Consider the following 18,396-nt stretch of genomic DNA (forward strand, 5'->3'; position numbering starts at 1 on the left):
AAAATAAGTTTTATACGATCTTGTGATGTGGAAAAAATAAAAACGACGGACTGCATAATAAAGGTCCATATCACAAGTGGCAATATAAAGTGACGTTTTTTTGCATTAAGATTTTGTGCATCCAACCATAAAAGCGCATGACAACCTCTGCTTCCCTCTGCGAAGGTCCTATCTTTTACTTTTATCTTCTACCTTATGCAAGAGTCATGGTGATCTTCACCTTTCCTTTTTTCATTTTTATCCTTTGGCAAGCACATTATGTTGGAAAGATCCTAATATATATATATCCAATTGGATGTAAGTTATCATGAACTATTATTGTTGACATTACCCTTGAGGTAAAAGGTTGGGAGGCGAATCTATAAGCCCCTATCTTTCTCTGTGTCCGATTAAAACTTTGAACCCATAAATATCACGTGAGTGTTAGCAATTGTGAAAGATTAAATGATAGTTGAGTATGTGGAGTTTGCTAAATCAAAACTCTGACATAGACCCTTCCTAAAAATAAGATGAATTGCAATTGTTCGATGACTGAGAATATAGTTTGTTAGTTTCAAGAAAGTTTATGATCTATACTTTAACATGTGAATAGCTTGTTACTTGATCATGAAAAGCTTTGTGAAGATGAGCTACTGTTATGATATATAATGATGCTAGAAAAAGTGATTGGAAGTATCATTGATGAAACTTATGCACTTGCTAGCATTCACATTTCATAAATTATTTCTTTTATCATTTACCTACTCGAGGACAAGCAGGAATTAAGCTTGGGGATGCTGATATGTCTCCAACGTATCTATAATTTATGAAGTATTCATGCAATTATATTATCAATCTTGGATGTTTTATATGCTATTTTATATGGTTTTTGGGACTAACCTATTAACCTAGAGCCCAGTGTCAGTTTCTGTTTTTTTCTTGTTTTAGAGTATCGTAGAAAAGGAAAACCAAACGGAGTCCAATTGACCTGAAACTTGACGAAGCTTATTTTTGGACCAGAAGAAGGCCATGGAGTAAAAGAGTTGGGACAGAAGATTTTCTGGGCTTCCCACGAGGGTGGGAGGCGCGCCCCCTACCTCGTGGACAGCCCGGAGACCCCCCTGACTTGTTCTCAACGCCAAAACCACTTATATATACAGAAACCTCCAGAAATTAACCTAGATTGGAAATTTCGCCGCCGCAAGCCTTTGTAGCCATGAGAAATCAATCTAGGCCCTCTCTGGCACCCTGCCGGAGGGGGCCATCATCACCTGAGGGCATGGAGGAGGATCCCGGAGGCGCCATCATCACCATGAAGGCCAAGGACCAGAGGGAGAACCTCTCCCCATCTTGGGGGAAGGCCATGGAGGAGGAAGCACAATGGGGAGAACCTCTCCTCCTCTCTCTTGATGGCACCGAAGTGCCATCGGGAGGGGAATCATCGGCGCTGATCGTCTTCATCAACATCACCATCATCATCATCATCCTCATCTCCTTTACGCGGTCCACTCTCCCACACCCCGCTGTAATCCCTACTTGAGCATGATGCTTTATGCCACATATTATGATCCAATGATGTGTTGCCATCCTATGATGTTTTGAGTAGATATCCTTTGTCTTAGGGTTGATTGATGATCTAGATTGGTATGAGTTGTATGTTTTACTTTGACGTTGTCCTATGGTGCCCTCCGTGTCGCGCAAGCGTGATGGATTCCCGCCGTAGGGTGTTGCAATATGTCCATGGTTTGCTTATTGTCTGCGTTGCGTGAGTGACTGAAACACAAACACGGATAAGCGGGACATGGCATATGGGAATAAAGAGGACTTGATACTTTAATGCTATGGTTGGGTTTTACCTTAATGATCTTTAGTAGTTGCGGATGCTTGCTAGAGTTCCAATCATAAGTGCATATGATCCAAGAAGAGAAAGTATGTTAGCTTATGCCTCTCCCTCATATGAAACTGCGATAGTGATTACCGGTCTTGTTAACAATTGCCTAGGAAAATTCCGCACACCGATCCACCATTATTCCACACTCGCTATTTATAATATTTAGTAATATATTGTAACTTTATGATAACAACACCTACTTTTATATTTTAGCTCTCCGATATAATACAAAGTTATCCTCTTCATACCCACAACATAGTTTTTTTTCTCGTTGCTAGTTGGAAGCAAATGCTCGGTGTACGTAGAGTCGTATCAGTGGCAGATAGGGCTTGAGAGAATATTGATCTTACCTTTAGCTCCTTGTGGGTTCAACACTCCATACTTATCACTTCCACCTTTGGAAATTGCTACGATGATTCCCTGCACTTGGGGATTATTAGCGTGAGTTGTGAAACTATTGCATATTGTTTTAAATGAAGGCCAAACTCGTAACTCAAATATTCGCCTCTGCAATCAGATCGTAGAAACTTAATTTTCTTGTTACGATGATTCTCCACTTCACTCTGAAATTCTTTGAACATTTTCAAATGTTTCAGACTTGTGTTTCATTAAGTAGATATACCCATATCTGCTCAAATCATCTATGAAGGTCAGAAAATAACGATACCCGCCGCGAGCCTCAACACTCATCGGACCGCGTACATCGGTATGTATTATTTCCAAGAAGTCAGTTGCTCGCTCCATTGTTCCGGAAAATGGAGTTTTAGCCATCTTGTCCATGAGGCATGGTTCACAAGAATCAAATGATTCATAATCAAGTGATTCCAAAAGTCCATCCGCATGGAGTTTCTTCATGCGCTTTACACCAATATGACCTAAACGGCAGTGCCACAAATATATTGCATTATCATTATCAACTTTGCATATTTTGGCATCAATATTATGAATATGTGTGTCATGATATAAGGAAATATAAATAACAACTTTATTATTGCCTCTAGGGCATATTTCCTTCATGACATATGTAACGCCCTCGATGCGGCTATATCTCCCACGTGTCGAAGCACGACTTAGAGGCATAACCGCATTGAAAGCAATGTCGCAAGTGAGGTAATCTTCACAACAACCCATGTAATACAATAAGGGAATAAGAGTAACATAGTTGGCTTACACTCGCCACGTCACACAAATGCATAAATAACATTACATTCATCCAATTACACTCAAGGTCCGACTACGGAACCAAAATGAAGATAAACCCCAAATGCAACATAGTCCCTGATCGCCCCAACTGGGCACCACTACTGATCATCTGGGAAAGACACGTAGTATCGTCCTGAGTCTTCATTGAACAGCCACTTGAGCTTAGTTGAATCACCTGGAGCGGTATCATCGGTCCCTGCATCTGGTTTTGGAAGTAATCTGTGAGTCATGGGGACTCAGCAATCTCACACCCTCGCGATCAAGACTATTTAAGCTTATAGGTAAGGTAAAGGTATGATGTGGAGCTGCATCAAGCGACTAGCATATTTGGTGGCTAACATACGCAAAAGAGAGCGAGAAGAGAAAGCAAAGGCATGGTCGAACAACTATGATCAAGAAGTGATCCTAGAACAACCTACGTCAAGCATTACTCCAACACCGTGTTTGCTTCCCGGATTCCGCCGAGAAGAGACCATCACGGTTACACACGCGGTTGGTGCATTTTAATTAAGTTATGTTTCAGGTTATTTACAACCAGACATTAACAAATTTCCATCTGCCCATAACCGCGGGCACGACTTTCGAAAGTTCAAATCCTTGCAGGGGAGTCCCAACTTAGCCCATCACAAGCTCTCACGGTCAATGAAGGATATTCCTTCTCCCAAGACAATCCGATCAGACTTGGCATCCCGGTTACAAGACATTTCGACAATGGTAAAACTAAACCAGCAAATCCGCCCGAATGTGCCGACAAAATCCCAATAGGAGCTGCACATATCTCGTTCTCAGGGCACACTCAGATGAGCCAGACGTCGGGTAGGCCAGCCCAGAGTTGCCCCTGGTAGCCCCAGACATCGCTCAGTTGGACCAACACTTAGAGAAGCACTGGCCCCCGGGGGGGTTAAAATAAAGATGACCCTTGAGTCCATGAAACCCAAGGGAAAAAGGCTAGGTGGCGAATGGTAAAACCAATGTTGGGCCATGCTGGAAGAGTTTTATTCAAGGCGAACTGTCAAGGGGTTCCCATTATAACCCAACCGTGTAAGGAACGCAAAATCCGGGAACATAACACCGATATGACGGAAACTAGGGCGGCAAGAGTGGAACAAAACACCAGGCATAAGACCGAGCCTTCCACCCTTTACCAAGTATATAGGTGCATTAAGATAAACAAGATAATATTGTGATATCCCAACAATAAACAAGTTCCAACAAGGAACGATCTCCAAACTTCACCTGCAACTAGCAACGCTATAAGAGGGGCTGAGCAAAGCGGTAACATAGTCAAACAACGGTTTGCTAGGACATGGTGGGTTAGAGGTTTGACATGGCAATATGGGAGACATGATAAGCATGTGGTAGGTATCGTAGCATAGGCATAGCAAAAGAGCGAGCATCTAGCAAGCAAAGATAGAAGTGATTTCGAGGGTATGGTCATCTTGCCTGAAAGTTCTCAGAGTTGTCTTGATCCTCGTAAGCGTACTCAACGGGCTCCTCGATCACATACTCGTCTCCCGGCTCTACCCAAGCAAGAACAACAATAAAAAAGGAACACAATCGACCACGTGCAATGCTCAAGCAACATGATGCAAACATGGTATGATATGCGTGATGCGATATATGATGCATATGCATGATTTGCAAAGGAATGATTGGACCTGGCCTCAACTTGGAAATCCAAGAGTGCCACTAGAAAGGTGAGGTGATTTCGGTCTAAATCGATATAAAGATCACCGGAATCGGATGCACGATTTGGAAATGGCAAGCAAAACAAATATGGCACCGGTCTGCGATTAACAGCAAGTAGCCTTCTAAATGCATCAAGATAAATAAGCTACTGCACTCAAACATGACAACAAAGTATATGGCAGGGATCCACCCATAATGCTTGACAAAAGATGAACACTGAGCTACGGCTAATTCACTCATTAACAGGTTCAAACAAGCATGGCAAAAGTGCAAAAGATAACAGGTTTCAGACTTAGTGAAATTAACAGCAAGTCAGGAATTTATCATCAGGAAGCAATGTTTAGTGCATGATAACTACATGCTATAGGAACATATCATGGCAAATCAAGGCATGGCATGAAGCTATGCAAAGCATATAACAAAAGTCCCTTAGTGACCATGAGCCAAAAGGGATCAGAAAATACAATTTCAACCATGTGAACATAGCAAAAACATAAACAGATTTAGTCTTAGTGAAAAACTGGAGCATGGCAAAACAGATAACGAGTAGGCATGTTTATGAGCCCGATGCACTCACTACAAGGCATTGCATGACAAACTAAGCATACACCCAGCAAATAGACATGGCAAGAACAGAACATAGCATGCACGGATCAACAACAACAAGCTCGGCAAAATTGCTAAACATGTCAACAATCTGCCAGGAACATTTTATAACAAAAGTAGAGCTCGATTCAGTCAAGCTAGGGTGCTCCATAATTGCAAACAAAGACACGGATGGATATAGCACAACAATATCTACAAAACATCCTTACTGATCATGCTCAACAGAGGCACAGATCACTAGGAAACAACATGAACATATGGCATAAAAATAAGGACAGGGCAAGGACTTACTGAAATTCTAAGTCCCTGAAATCAGCATCATTGAGTAAGCTACTTTGCATGCTTGTGCTAGTCACCACAAAGATCACAAAAATACATGGCATACATCCTTGTAAAGATGGCATGACATATATCAAAACACATGTAGAGCTCAGGATCATAGCATGCACACATTAATCATGGCAAAAATGACAAAAAGGCATTTGCTAAAACAGATCTGAAACTATCCTCACATAGCCCTCTTCCAACAACATTTCGAGCATCAAGATGAGCTCAAATGAAAATGATGCAATGAGATGAAATGATGTACTCGTCGAGACAAACATTTTGATATGCTACACGCGCGAATCGGAGCTACGATGAGGGAGTTATGGCATGTCAAAGTATCCACGGAAGTTAGGGTTAGGGACGAAAAAGTCAACCCCGAGATTCTCAGATCTGGATCCGGCGTGGGTTACGAGGTTCGTCGGCGCCAGAGTTGGACTTGGAGCCGCCGGAGAGGACGAGGGCACCGATGAGGACGTAGCCGGGTCCGGATCCGGCGAGAGGAGGACGGTGCGGCGACGGCGGTGGTCGGACGCGGCGCCGGCGTGGACTGGCGGCGTGGTGGTGAAGTCCGGCGCGGTGGCGGAGCTCGCCGGCGTCGAGAACCGCGGCGGCGTGGCGGAGAACGCGGCGGCCGGAGCGGGCGACGCGCGGGAGAAGGAGGACGACGCGGGCGGCGTGCTCCAGATGGGCCTCGGGGGCCGGACGCGGGCTCCCCGGGCCGGCGGCGGCGGGTCTGCGACGCCACGTGGCGCGAGCTGAGTGGCGGGGCGGTGTGTCCGGCGTGCCCGGACACGTCCGGCGCGCTGAGGGACGAATGAACTAGGGTTTGGAAGGGGAAGATCCGGGATTTAGAATGGAGTGTCTTTATATAGAGGCAGAGGGAGCTAGGAGGGCCCAAATGAGGTGCGGTTTGCGGCCACGCGATCATGATCGAACGATCTAGACGATGGAACGGGTTTAGGTGGGTTTTGGGCCACTTTGGAGGGGTGTTGGGCTGCAACACACACGAGGCCTTTTGGGTCCTCGGTAACCGTTGGAGTATCAAACGAAGTCCAAATGGCACGAAACTTGACAGGCGGTCCACCGGTAGTAAACCAAGGCCGCATAACAAGTCTCGGTCCAATCCGAATATGTTTAACCCCCACACACGAAAAGAGGTAGAAAGGGACACCGGAGGACATAGAAGCGCCGGAATGCAAAACGGACAACGGGGAAAAGGCTTAGATGCATGAGACGAACACGTATGCAAATGCAATGCACATGATAACATGATATGAGATGCATGACAAAGATGAAAACACACGGATACAAAAACCCAACAACGAGGAAAAATCATAACTTCGTGCCAGAAACGACAAGAGTTGGAGTACAAATAAGGTAGGTTACATCCGGGGTGTTACAACACTCCACTACTACGAAAGGATCTCGTCCCGAGTGTTGGAAATATGCCCTAGAGGCAATAATAAATTAGTTATTATTATGTTATATTTCATTGTTCATGATAATCGTTTATTATCCATGCTAGAATTGTATTGATAGGAAACTCAGATACATGTGTGGATACATAGACAACACCATGTCCCTAGTAAGCCTCTAGTTGACTAGCTCGTTGATCAAGAGATGGTTACGGTTTCCTGACCATGGACATTGGATGTCGTTGATAATGGGATCACATCATAAGGAGAATGATGTGATGGACAGGACCCAATCCTAAGCCTAGCATAAGATTGTGTAGTTCGTATGCTAAAGCTTTTCTAATGTCAAGTATCATTTCCTTAGACCATGAGATTGTGCAACTCCCGGATACCGTAGGAGTGCTTTGGGTGTGCCAAACGTCACAACGTAACTGGGTGGCTATAAAGGTACACTACGGGTATCTCCGAAAGTGTCTGTTGGGTTGGCACGAATCGAGACTGGGATTTGTCACTCCGTGTAACGGAGAGGTATCTCTGGGCCCACTCGGTAGGACATCATCATAATGTGCACAATGTGACCAAGGAGTTGATCGCGGGATGATGTGTTATGGAACGATTAAAGAGACTTGCCGGTAACGAGATTGAACAAGGTATTGGGATACCGACGATCGAATCTCGGGCAAGTATCGTACCGATAGACAAAGGGAATTGTATACGGGATTGATTAAATCCTTGACATCGTGGTTCATCCGATGAGATCATCGTGGAGCATGTGGGAGCCAATATGGGTATCCAGATCCTGCTGTTGGTTATTGACCAGAGAGTTGTCTCGGCCATGTCTGCATGACTCCCGAACCCATAGGGGTCTACACACTTAAGGTTCGATGATGCTAGGGTTATAGGGAAAGTATGTACGTGGTTACCGAATGTGGTTCGGAGTCCCGTATGAGATCCCAGACGTCACGAGGAGTTCCGGAATGGTCTGGAGGTAAAGATTGATATATAGGAAGTATGGTTTTGGCCACCGAAAGTGTTCCGGACATCACCGGTAGTGTATCGGGACCACCGGAGGGGTCCGGGGATCCACCAGGTGGGGCCACCAGCCCCGGAGGCCTACATGGGCCAATAGTGGGAAGGGACCAGCCCATAGGTGGGCTGGGGCGCCTCCCACCAAGGCCCAAGGCGCCTCCTAGAGGGGAGGGGGCAAACCCTAGGGCAGATGGGCCCTAAGGCCCACCCCAGGTGCGCCTCCCCCTCTCCCCCTTGGCCGCCACCCTAGATGGGTTTTGGGGCTGCCGCCACCCCTAGGGAGGGAACCCTAGATGGGGGCGCAGCCCCTCCCCTTCCCCTATATATACTTGAGGTATTGGGGGCTACAAGACACACGAGATCATCTCCCTCTTGGCGCAGCCCTACCTCTCTCCCTCCTCGTTTCTTGTAGTGCTTGGCGAAGCCCTGCTGGAGTTCCGCGCTCCTCCACCACCACCACGTCGTCGTGCTGCTGCTGGACGGAGTCTTCCCCAACCTCTCCTTCTCCCCTTGCTGGATCGAGGCGTAGGAGACGTCACCGGGCTGCATGTGTGTTGAACGCGGAGGCGCCGTTGTTCGGCGCTTAGATCGGAATCAACCGTGATCTGAATCGCTACGAGTACGACTCCTTCATCTGCATTCTTGTAACGCTTCCTCTTAGCGATCTAGAAGGGTATGTAGATGCACTCTCCTTCCCCTCGTTGCTAGATTACTCTATAGATTGATCTTGGTGATGCGTAGAAAATTTTAAATTTCTGCTACGATCCCCAACAGTGGCATCATGAGCTAGGTCTATGCGTAGTTTCTATGCACGAGTAGAATACAAAGCAGTTGTGGGCGTCGATATTGTCAATTTACTTGCCGTTACTAGTCTTATCTTGATTCGGCGGCATCGTGGGATGAAGCGGCCCGGACCGACCTTACACGTACTCTTACGTGAGACTGGTTCCACCGACTGACATGCACTAGTTGCATTGGGTGGCTAGCGGGTGTCTGTCTCTCTCACTTTAGTCGGATCGGATTCAATGAAAAGGGTCCTTATGAAGGGTAAATAGAAATTGGCATATCACGTTGTGGTTTTCGCGTAGGTAAGAAACGTTCTTGCTAGAAACCTATAGCAGCCACGTAAAAACTTGCAACAACAATTAGAGGACGTCTAACTTGTTTTTGCAGCATATGCCTTGTGATGTGATATGGCCAAAAGGATGTGATGAATGATATATGTGATGTATGGGATTGATCATGTTCTTGTAATAGGAATCACGACTTGCATGTCGATGAGCATGACAACCGGCAGGAGCCATAGGAGTTGTCTTAATTTATTTATGACCTGCGTGTCAACTTAAACGTCATGTAATTACTTTACTTTATTGCTAAAGCGTTAGCCATAGTAGTAGAAGTAATAGATGACGAGACAACTTCAAGAAGACACGATGATGGAGATCATGATGATGGAGATCATGGTGTCATGCCGGTGACAACGATGATCATGGAGCCCCAAAGATGGAGATCAAAAGGAGCAAAATGATATTGGCCATATCATGTCACTTTTGATTGCATGTGATGTTTATCATGTTTTACATCTTATTTGCTTAGAACGACGGTAGCTTAAATAAGATGATCCCTCACTAAAATTTCAAGAAAAGTGTTCCCCCTAACTGTGCACCATTGCGAAGGTTTGTTGTTTCGAAGAACCACGTGATGATCGGGTGTGATAGATTCTAACGTTCGAATACAACGGGTGTTGACGAGCCTAGCATGTACAGACATGGCCTCGGAACACATGCGAAACACTTAGGTTGACTTCACAAGCCTAGCATGTACAGACATGGCCTCGGAACACGGAAGACCGAAAGGTCGAGCATGAGCCGTATAGAAGATACGATCAACATGAAGATGTTCACCGATGTTGACTAGTCCGTGTCACGTGATGATCGGACACGGCCTAGTTGACTCGGATCATGTTTCACTTAGATGACTAGAGGGATGTCTATCTGAGTGGGAGTTCATTAAATAATTTGATTAGATGAACTTAATTATCATGAACATAGTCTAAATTGTCTTTGCAAATATGTTGTAGATAAATAGCTCACGTTGTAGCTCCCTGTTTCAATACGTTCCTAGAGAAAGACTAAGTTGAAAGATATTGTAAGCAATGATGCGGACTGGGTCCGTAGTCCGAGGAGTGTCCTCACTGCTACACAGAAGTCTTACGTCTTTGATGCACCGCTCGATGTGCAAACCCCTACAACGTCGTCTGTGGATGTTGTGAACGCCTGACAGACACATCCTGATGACTACTTGATAGTTTAGTGCACCATACTTTACGGCTTAGAATCGGGATTCCAATGATGTTTTGAACGCCATAAGACATATGAGATGTTCCAAGAGCTGAAATTGGGATTTCAGGCTCATGCCCGTGTTGAGAGGTATGAGACCTCTGACAAGTTCTTTTGCCAACAAGATGGAGGAGAATAGCTCAGCTAGTGAGCATGTGCTCAGAATGTCTGGGTGCTACAATCACTTAAATCAAGTGGGAGTTAAACTTCCAGATAAGATAGTGATTGATAGAGTTCTCTAGCCACTATCACTAAGCTACTAGATCTTCGTGATGAACTATGACATGCAAGGGATGGAGTTGATCCCGGAGCTGTTCGCGGTGCTTAAGACCGCAAAAGGTAGAAATCAAGAAGGGGCATCAAGTGTCGATGGTTTAACAAGATCACTAGTTTCAAGAAGGGCAAGGGCTAGAAGGGAAACTTCATGGATGGCAAATCAGTTGCCACTCCAGTGAAAGAACCCAAGGTTGAACCCAAACCCGAGACTGAGTGCTTCTATTGTAAGGGGAACGGTCACTTGTAGCGGAACTACCCCAAATACAAGGTAGATAAGAAGGCTGGCAACTTCAACAAAGTATATACGTGTTATTGATGTGTACCTCACTAGTACTCCTGGTAGCACCTGGGTATTGGATACCCGTTCAGTTACTATTATTGGTGACTTGAAGCAAAAGCTACGGACTGAACGGAGACTGGCTAAGGGCGATGTGACGATGTGTGTTGGAAGTGTTTCCAAAGTTGATGAGATCACCATCGCACGCTCCATATGCCTTCGGGGTTAGTATTGAACCTAGATAAATGTTATCAGGTGTCTACGTTGAGCATGAATATGATTAGATCGTGTTCATTGCAATACGGTTATTCATTTAAGTTAGAGAATAATGGTTATTCTGTTTACATGAATAATACCTTTCATGGTCATGCATCCTATGTGAATGGCTCATTGAATCTCGGTCGTGATAATACACATGTGTTGGAAATATGCCCTAGAGGCAATAATAAATTGGTTATTATTATATTTCCTTGTTCATGATAATCGTTTATCATCCATGCTAGAATTGTATTAATAGGAAACTCAGATACATGTGTGGATACATAGACAACACCATGTCCCTAGTAAGCCTCTAGTTGACTAGCTCGTTGATCAATAGATGGTTACGGTTTCCTGACCATGGATATTTTTTTGGGCAGGAGAGGATGCTTGCTCAGGTGCTCAATGTCTTATTGCTTGGAAAAATGTTTGCTTACCAAAAATATACGGTGGTTTAGGGCTCAAAAACCTACATGTACAAAACAATTGCATTCTCATGAAATTCACTGCCAAAGCTCTCTCCACTACACAAACACCTTGGCTAGAATGGCTAGATCTCCAACACCCTAATGCTCTAGTCTCCCCACCCCTGCAAACCTCTTTCCTTTGCCGCACAATTTCACAGCAACTCACTTCTCTACAAAATATAACCTTTGTGTTGACACACAGTGGTTCAGACACCTACTTTTGGTTAGATACCTGGTTGACTCCACAACCCTTGTTCATTACCTTCCCCCACTTATTCTCCCACTCCACTCTAAAGCTAGTTAAAGTGGCTAACATTCTGCGTTTTGGTATTCAAACTAACCTTCGTAACCGTCTCTCTCTCACGGAAGAACAAGAACTTGTCTCGCTTGTGGCTGTTTTGCAGGACTTTATGCCTTCGGCAGGGGAAGACCAACGGTTCCTTCGACATGGCATTGCCTTCTCCACCAAACATGCATACGCCGCCCTCATGGAGCAGCCGGATCACGATCCTCATGCTCTGCTCATTTGGACCGCAAAGATTCCTCGGAAGCTCAAAGTCTTAGTTTGGCTGCTCTTCAAAGACCGCCTCAACACCAGCATCAACCTTGCACACAAACATATAATCGCCTCAGATATATGCCCTCGGTGTGCGAGGCTGCCAGAAGACTCCAGCCACCTGTTCATCTCATGCCCTCTCGCCAATAGGATCTGGCAATGTCTGGGCTTTCTGCCCCAGTCTGACGATATCACAGACCTCTGGGATGTCGCTACCCCCCCTCACCTCCCTACCTCCACATGGCCTTCGGTCCTCTTGGCCTTGTTGTGGATGATCTGGTCTGCTCGCAATGACATGGTATTTAGGACGATTGATCAAAGTTCTGTAATACCCTTAGAAACCTTATTTCCGCTATGGATCTCTGGTCTCATCGTCTTGTGCTCCCATGGGACAAGGAGGATGTCTTCTCGTAGCACTCCTACCTCTCTGCACGGTGCACCGTGCCTATGTAATGTTGTACTTACTGCCTCAACAGTCCTTTGAGTAATATATTTAGGTGGGGGAGCTCCCCCCTATGATTCTAAAAAAAAGACTGATCGAAGAATCACCATGAATCCCAGTGGCGCTGCCGCCGCTGCGACCGAGCCAACGGTGACAAGACACTGACCGGCACAGCAGTGGCGGAGCTTCAATCAAATGGTTGGGCGGGCCAAAGAGTACAAATTTTTATTCTGAACCATATTATGTGTATGTGTCCATTTCCGGCTGCTGCTCCCGAGCACCTCCACTCAGCTGTGTGTTTTCTTCGAGGAACACAAGCGACAGTTCGAGGCTAATGTCGTGATGCCTGTTGTTTGTCTGTATGGCTGTCCATCGCCATGGGCTGGGGCTTCGTATAAAAAAATATTTTTACTCCAGACCTGGGCGGGCCATGGCCCACTCGGCCTTGCCGAAGCTCCGCCAGTGCGGCACAAGCTTCTGTCTTCGTGCTTGCTTGTTTCGTGCTCTAGTTGCTGTTGTGCACGGAGAGGCCGGAGGCGTGACGTGAGACCGTGAGAACGGAGATCGGCCGAGCAAAGCTTGGCGGGAGCAGGAGGGGAGTGCGTTGTGGTGGCGGGCGCAGATTCTCTGCCTTGGCATGGCAAAGGCTGCCTCTACCTTTCCCCTCATGGATGCCCTCCCTTTCTGATCCAGTGGCTGCTGAGCGAGCTGCCTCTTTGTAAGTACAGCTTGCGAACCATGTAATTCCTTGGCCCAATTAAGGCCCAGTTCGGGAGGAAACAAGCCCAGCTCGCCAGAGAGAGGAGAAGTGCAGCGATTCAGGTTCAGAAATGAACTCTGGTTCAGTACAGGAACAAATACAGAGAAGATTCAGTTAAGTACATGCACATGTATAGACAGAATTCAGTTTTGGCACTGCAGTACAGTACAATCATAATTAAACAAACATTTCACTTGTGTATTTTGGACAGTCTATATGTCCAAAATAATACATTCCAAAAGCCATCAATCAGCATATATTTTCTTTTGAGTTTCACTTGAGTTTTGCCACACATTCAGTTTGGCACACCTAAGTTACAGAATTCAGTTTTGGCACACATTCATCCAAAAAAACAAAAGGTTTCACTTGTGTTTTTGCAGCACTGCAATTCTCTTGTTTCTAGAGCTTTAAAGAAGACCTTGAAAGGATATATCATCAATTTCACTAAAACCCTGCAAAGGGAAAGGCATGCTTAAAACATGGCAATATTGAAACTAGTTTAGAGAAGATGAAACAGAGAAATTTGGAAATACCGTCAGCAAATTTGTGTAGCTGGTGAAGGCATTGTCGTCCTTATGAGAAACACCCATTGGTACTTGAGAACCTACACCACCACCATTCTCATGTTGCTGCACAAAGCAATCAACGTAGTTATTTAGCATACAGTAAGGAACAAATACTCACAATTACAAGGGTTTTCAGCAACAGACGCTAGATTTATGAGGGACATTCATTGGTACTTGAGTTTTCACATCACCACCACCATTCTTTTTTTTCTGCATAAAAAATCAGCTCTGTTATTTAGCATGTAGTAATAATGAATACGAACTCTATATTGCAATGGTTTTCATCAACATACGCTAGATTTAGTTTGCTTTTTCCTTTTGAACTTGCGCATCCTCTCGAGCCAACTGCCACGCCTCTTTGAAGTTTTTTCTTTAACCTCCTTTTTCTTTAAGCGTGCAGCACTAAGCAAACCTTCATCTTGTGGAACAACATGTTGGGCATGATATGAATCACTCAAAATACTTGTAGATGCACTAAGTTTGTCTTGAAGTTGCTTCTGGAGGCATTACATCAACCACTTCATAATTCCCTGCCACTCGATCCAATGAAAGTGTCATCCGGACTTCACAATTTGTTCTTGTTTGAGCTCGAGGATTCTTTGTGATATGATCCCTCTTGTCGTGTGCTCGAAAACCCTCCTTGGCACACACATATCTACATGATGTTGCTTTCCCGTCAAATTTACTCATATTTTTATACCTCTTTCTGACCTCAAAACCTGCACAACCTCCATAGTTTACCCAGAACAACCAAGCATCATCTAAGTTTCTGAATTTCAGACCAACTTGAGGTAACCAGATAGGATTCTCATTCTCCCTACACAAAAATTAATTAATCTTTGTTGCTACAGATCTGGTTGCAAGCAAATAGTTTTTTTCCGAATGGAAAGTCTAACTTACTTGTTAGATTGTGCCATTGAATCTTAACTGGAAGGGAAGAACTTAGATGTATACTGCACATATTATGAACAAATAGACTGAATATTTCAGACAATTACAAGTGAAATGTGAAGATTTCTTTAGCATAATGAACGAATAAATCAAAATCATACTAGGCAGTGAAAGAGTGAATATTTCAGAGAAATAGCAATACCAGGCAGCCTGCGTTCCTGCTCTCGGCGAATCGGACACAAACCTAAAATACTAGGCGGTCTCTGTTTCTTGAAATTGAAGAAGGACACGAACCTGAAGCAGAGTGAAGTCGAGCAGCTTCGATCTGCTCCGGCGCTCAACTAGGATGGCCCAGCCGGCGAGGCGTCCAGGCACCCCGACGAACGCCTAACTGAGATGAGAACCCGCGCTAGACGCCGGCGCCCCCGCCAAAAATCGCATCTGGCGGCTGCTCACCCGCCAAAATCCTCTCGCTTTCCCTCCTCCACGCTCCCCTCTAGCTGGGCCTTCTTTGGGTAAATACGGGCTGGCTTTGTTTCAATTTGGGCTGGTTGATGTGCACATAGAGAGGCAGCTCGCTCAGTAGCCGTGCGATCAGAATGGGAGGGCATCCGTGAAGGGTAAGGTAGAGGCAGCCTTTGACATGCCAAGTCAGAGAATCTGCGCCCTGTGGTGGCGGTGCGTGAGCCATGGCGCTGGAGGTCTGCGGAATGTTTGGATGGCTGCTCGGCGGGGCCCACGCAAGCGACTGAGCGCTTCGATGGCGCTGGGTGCATGTTCGCGGGGCCCACGGAGGATGTCGTCGGACCCACCTCATATCTTTGTTTAGCTCGTTTTGGCTTGACTGTTCTTCCATGTGGCTTTTCTTTTCTTTTTTCCAACGAAAAATGTGTGGTTTGGGTTCAACATCATTCATGGTTGAAATTTGAAATTTCATATGTCAAATGAACCCTAAACTACTAACTTGGCGCAGTTTTTCCCTCGGTTCTTTTCTGCATGCCTCTTGAGACTTGAGAGGGGAAAAAAGCTGAACCAAGGCAACTGTTAAGTACCCCCTCCGTTTGGAAATACTTGTCATCAAAATGAATCAAAAGGTATGTATGTATTTTTTTTCTAGATACATCCTCTTTATCTATTTTGATGACAAGTATTTACGGACGGAGGGAGTAAGAGGAAAGTATGTTTCTTATGTACAGAGAAATAAGATATACTCGTAGATATGTATTGACATCTAGACAGAAAGCCATGCAACGAATTTTTTATTTAGTTCGCGTATTAGCATTGATCAAAGTCAGGCTTCATAAACTTTGTCAAAAGTTTATAAACAAAAACATGAGTATATACAATAATAAATCAATACCATTAGATTTATTGATGAATGTACGTTCACATCATATAGATTTGTTATGGTAAATGTTTATATTGTTTTTTATAAACTTGGTTAAATTTTACGAAGTTTGACTTCAGGCAACTCTAATATGCAGAGTAAATAAAAACAAAGGAAGTACGAGACAACTATACAGGTCTAGCTAGTGAATAGTTCATCACATGACACGGCACATGTGACTATCTGAACTCCCATCCGATGGCTATAGCTAGCTCGTATATGAAAACGAGGCAAGAACATTAAACCAGGGGCAGATAGAGGCACGGTATCGCTGAACAAAAAAAAGATCATTGTGGGTTGATCTGTTTTGTTGTTGTTGTTCATGGATTCATGGTAGGTAAGCATGGATGCATGATGTAATTGTAAGAATATCTCCAACAGCCGCGCTAAACTAGCGCCGCGCCGCAAATTAGGCCGTTTTAGCGCGCGCGCAACGCGGCGGGTCGCTCCAGCGAGCGCGCAAAAACGGCGCGCGCGCTATAGCGGGTTGGGCGCGCGGTTGAAAACACTTACCCGCGCGGCGTATTTCGGGCGCCAGCTACAGCGCACGGCACACTCGAGCGCTCGCGCCGCACTCTCTCCTCTCCTCGTCCTACGCCCCGCGCGCGCCGGCGCCGGCGCCCTGCCACCCACCCATGGACGCGCACACCGGCGCCCCGCTCACCCAGCTGTACAGCCGCGACCCCCCCCCCCCCACCCCGCCGCAGCCGCCGCCGCCGCCGGAAAACCTAGCGCGGGAAGCGCTGGCGTAGCCACCGCCGGAGCTCCGCCGAGCGTCGGCCTCGCGCGCAGCCTCTTCTTGCCGCCGCGGATGACCACGGCGCCGGGTGGCGTCGCGCCGGCGCCGTCCCGTGCCGCCGCCGCACCGTCGAAGAAGGTCCCCAATGCGGCGCGGACGAAGAAGGGCAAAACATCCGCGAAGAAAAACAAGGCGGCGGACGGCTCCGGCACCACGAAGGCGAGGGGAAAGAAGCTTGCAGGGCGTTCGATGGCCGCGGCGGCTACCGAAGCGCCGACGAGCTCACTCGTTGAGCCGGCCGCCGACGCGCACCACGTGTTCGACGAAATGCCCCCAAGGTGAAAAAATTTCCAACTTTTCTTTTCTTCTTATTTTTTTAATGCATCATCATCACATATAGATAGCTTATTTGCATTGTTCAAAAAACTTTGTAGTCTCAACGATGATGCATACATGTCCACTATGGGTGTTGGGTCCAACAATTCGCATTGGTGTCAAACCAATGACATCCATTTCGAAGACCATGAGTTTGAGGTGGACGAGGAGGGTGAGGGAATTGCCGAAGCGCCGAAAGGAAGAGCGGGCAATTACTCAACCAACGATGACAAGTTACCATGCCATACTTATTTGCAAGTGTCGAGGGATCCATCCATTGGAGGTGATCAAAGTAGAGACGCGTATTGGGGGCGAATGAAAGAACACTTTGATGCTCATAACTTGAGTTGAATTGACCGCTCCGAGAGATCACTTCGGTCCTGATGGTCGACAATCAACTCGGATTGTCAAAAGTGGGTGGCCGTACAAAAGGCAGTTGACAAGATTAACCCAAGTGGCACAAATGAGGATGATCGAGTAAGTGGCATCTCATATATGTTCATCATACTTGTTTTTGGTGACCGAAGTGCTAACTTGTTTTGTTTTTCTTGTAGTACAACATTGCACAAAACTTGTTCAAAGAAGAGACAAGGACAACCAAGAAGGGGAAGATCAAGAAAGGCAGGGTCTTTACCTTGCCTCATTGCTATGAAGTGTTAAAGGATGATGAGAAATGGAAGAAGCGTGATGGTTTGGAGGATTTGCATTTGAGCAACAAACGGAAGCGAGCAATTGAGATGAATGATGATGAGGAGGAGGATGATGCATCAAGTGATGACGGCAAGAGAAGCCCCACACCCAACTCGGTTTTATACTCGAAGCCAAAACGACCAGATGGGTGCAAGAAAGACAAAACCGAAAAGAAGAAGAGGAAAGGAGATGATGAGCTCAAAAATGCTATGGAAGCTATTGTGAATGCAAGGG

At 45.8% G+C, this 18,396-nt stretch overlaps 1 pseudogene; it reads left to right on the forward strand.

The window, feature by feature from the left end:
- The first annotated feature begins 15,660 nt into the window (after positions 1 to 15,660).
- Positions 15,661 to 17,439, forward strand: LOC147966411 (uncharacterized; annotated as a pseudogene).
- Positions 17,440 to 18,396: the final 957 nt, after the last annotated feature.

The sequence above is a fragment of the Triticum urartu genome, chromosome 6A (genome assembly GCF_056163025.1).
Source record: "Triticum urartu cultivar PI428250 chromosome 6A, HENAU_Tu73, whole genome shotgun sequence".
NCBI lineage: Eukaryota > Viridiplantae > Streptophyta > Magnoliopsida > Poales > Poaceae > Triticum > Triticum urartu.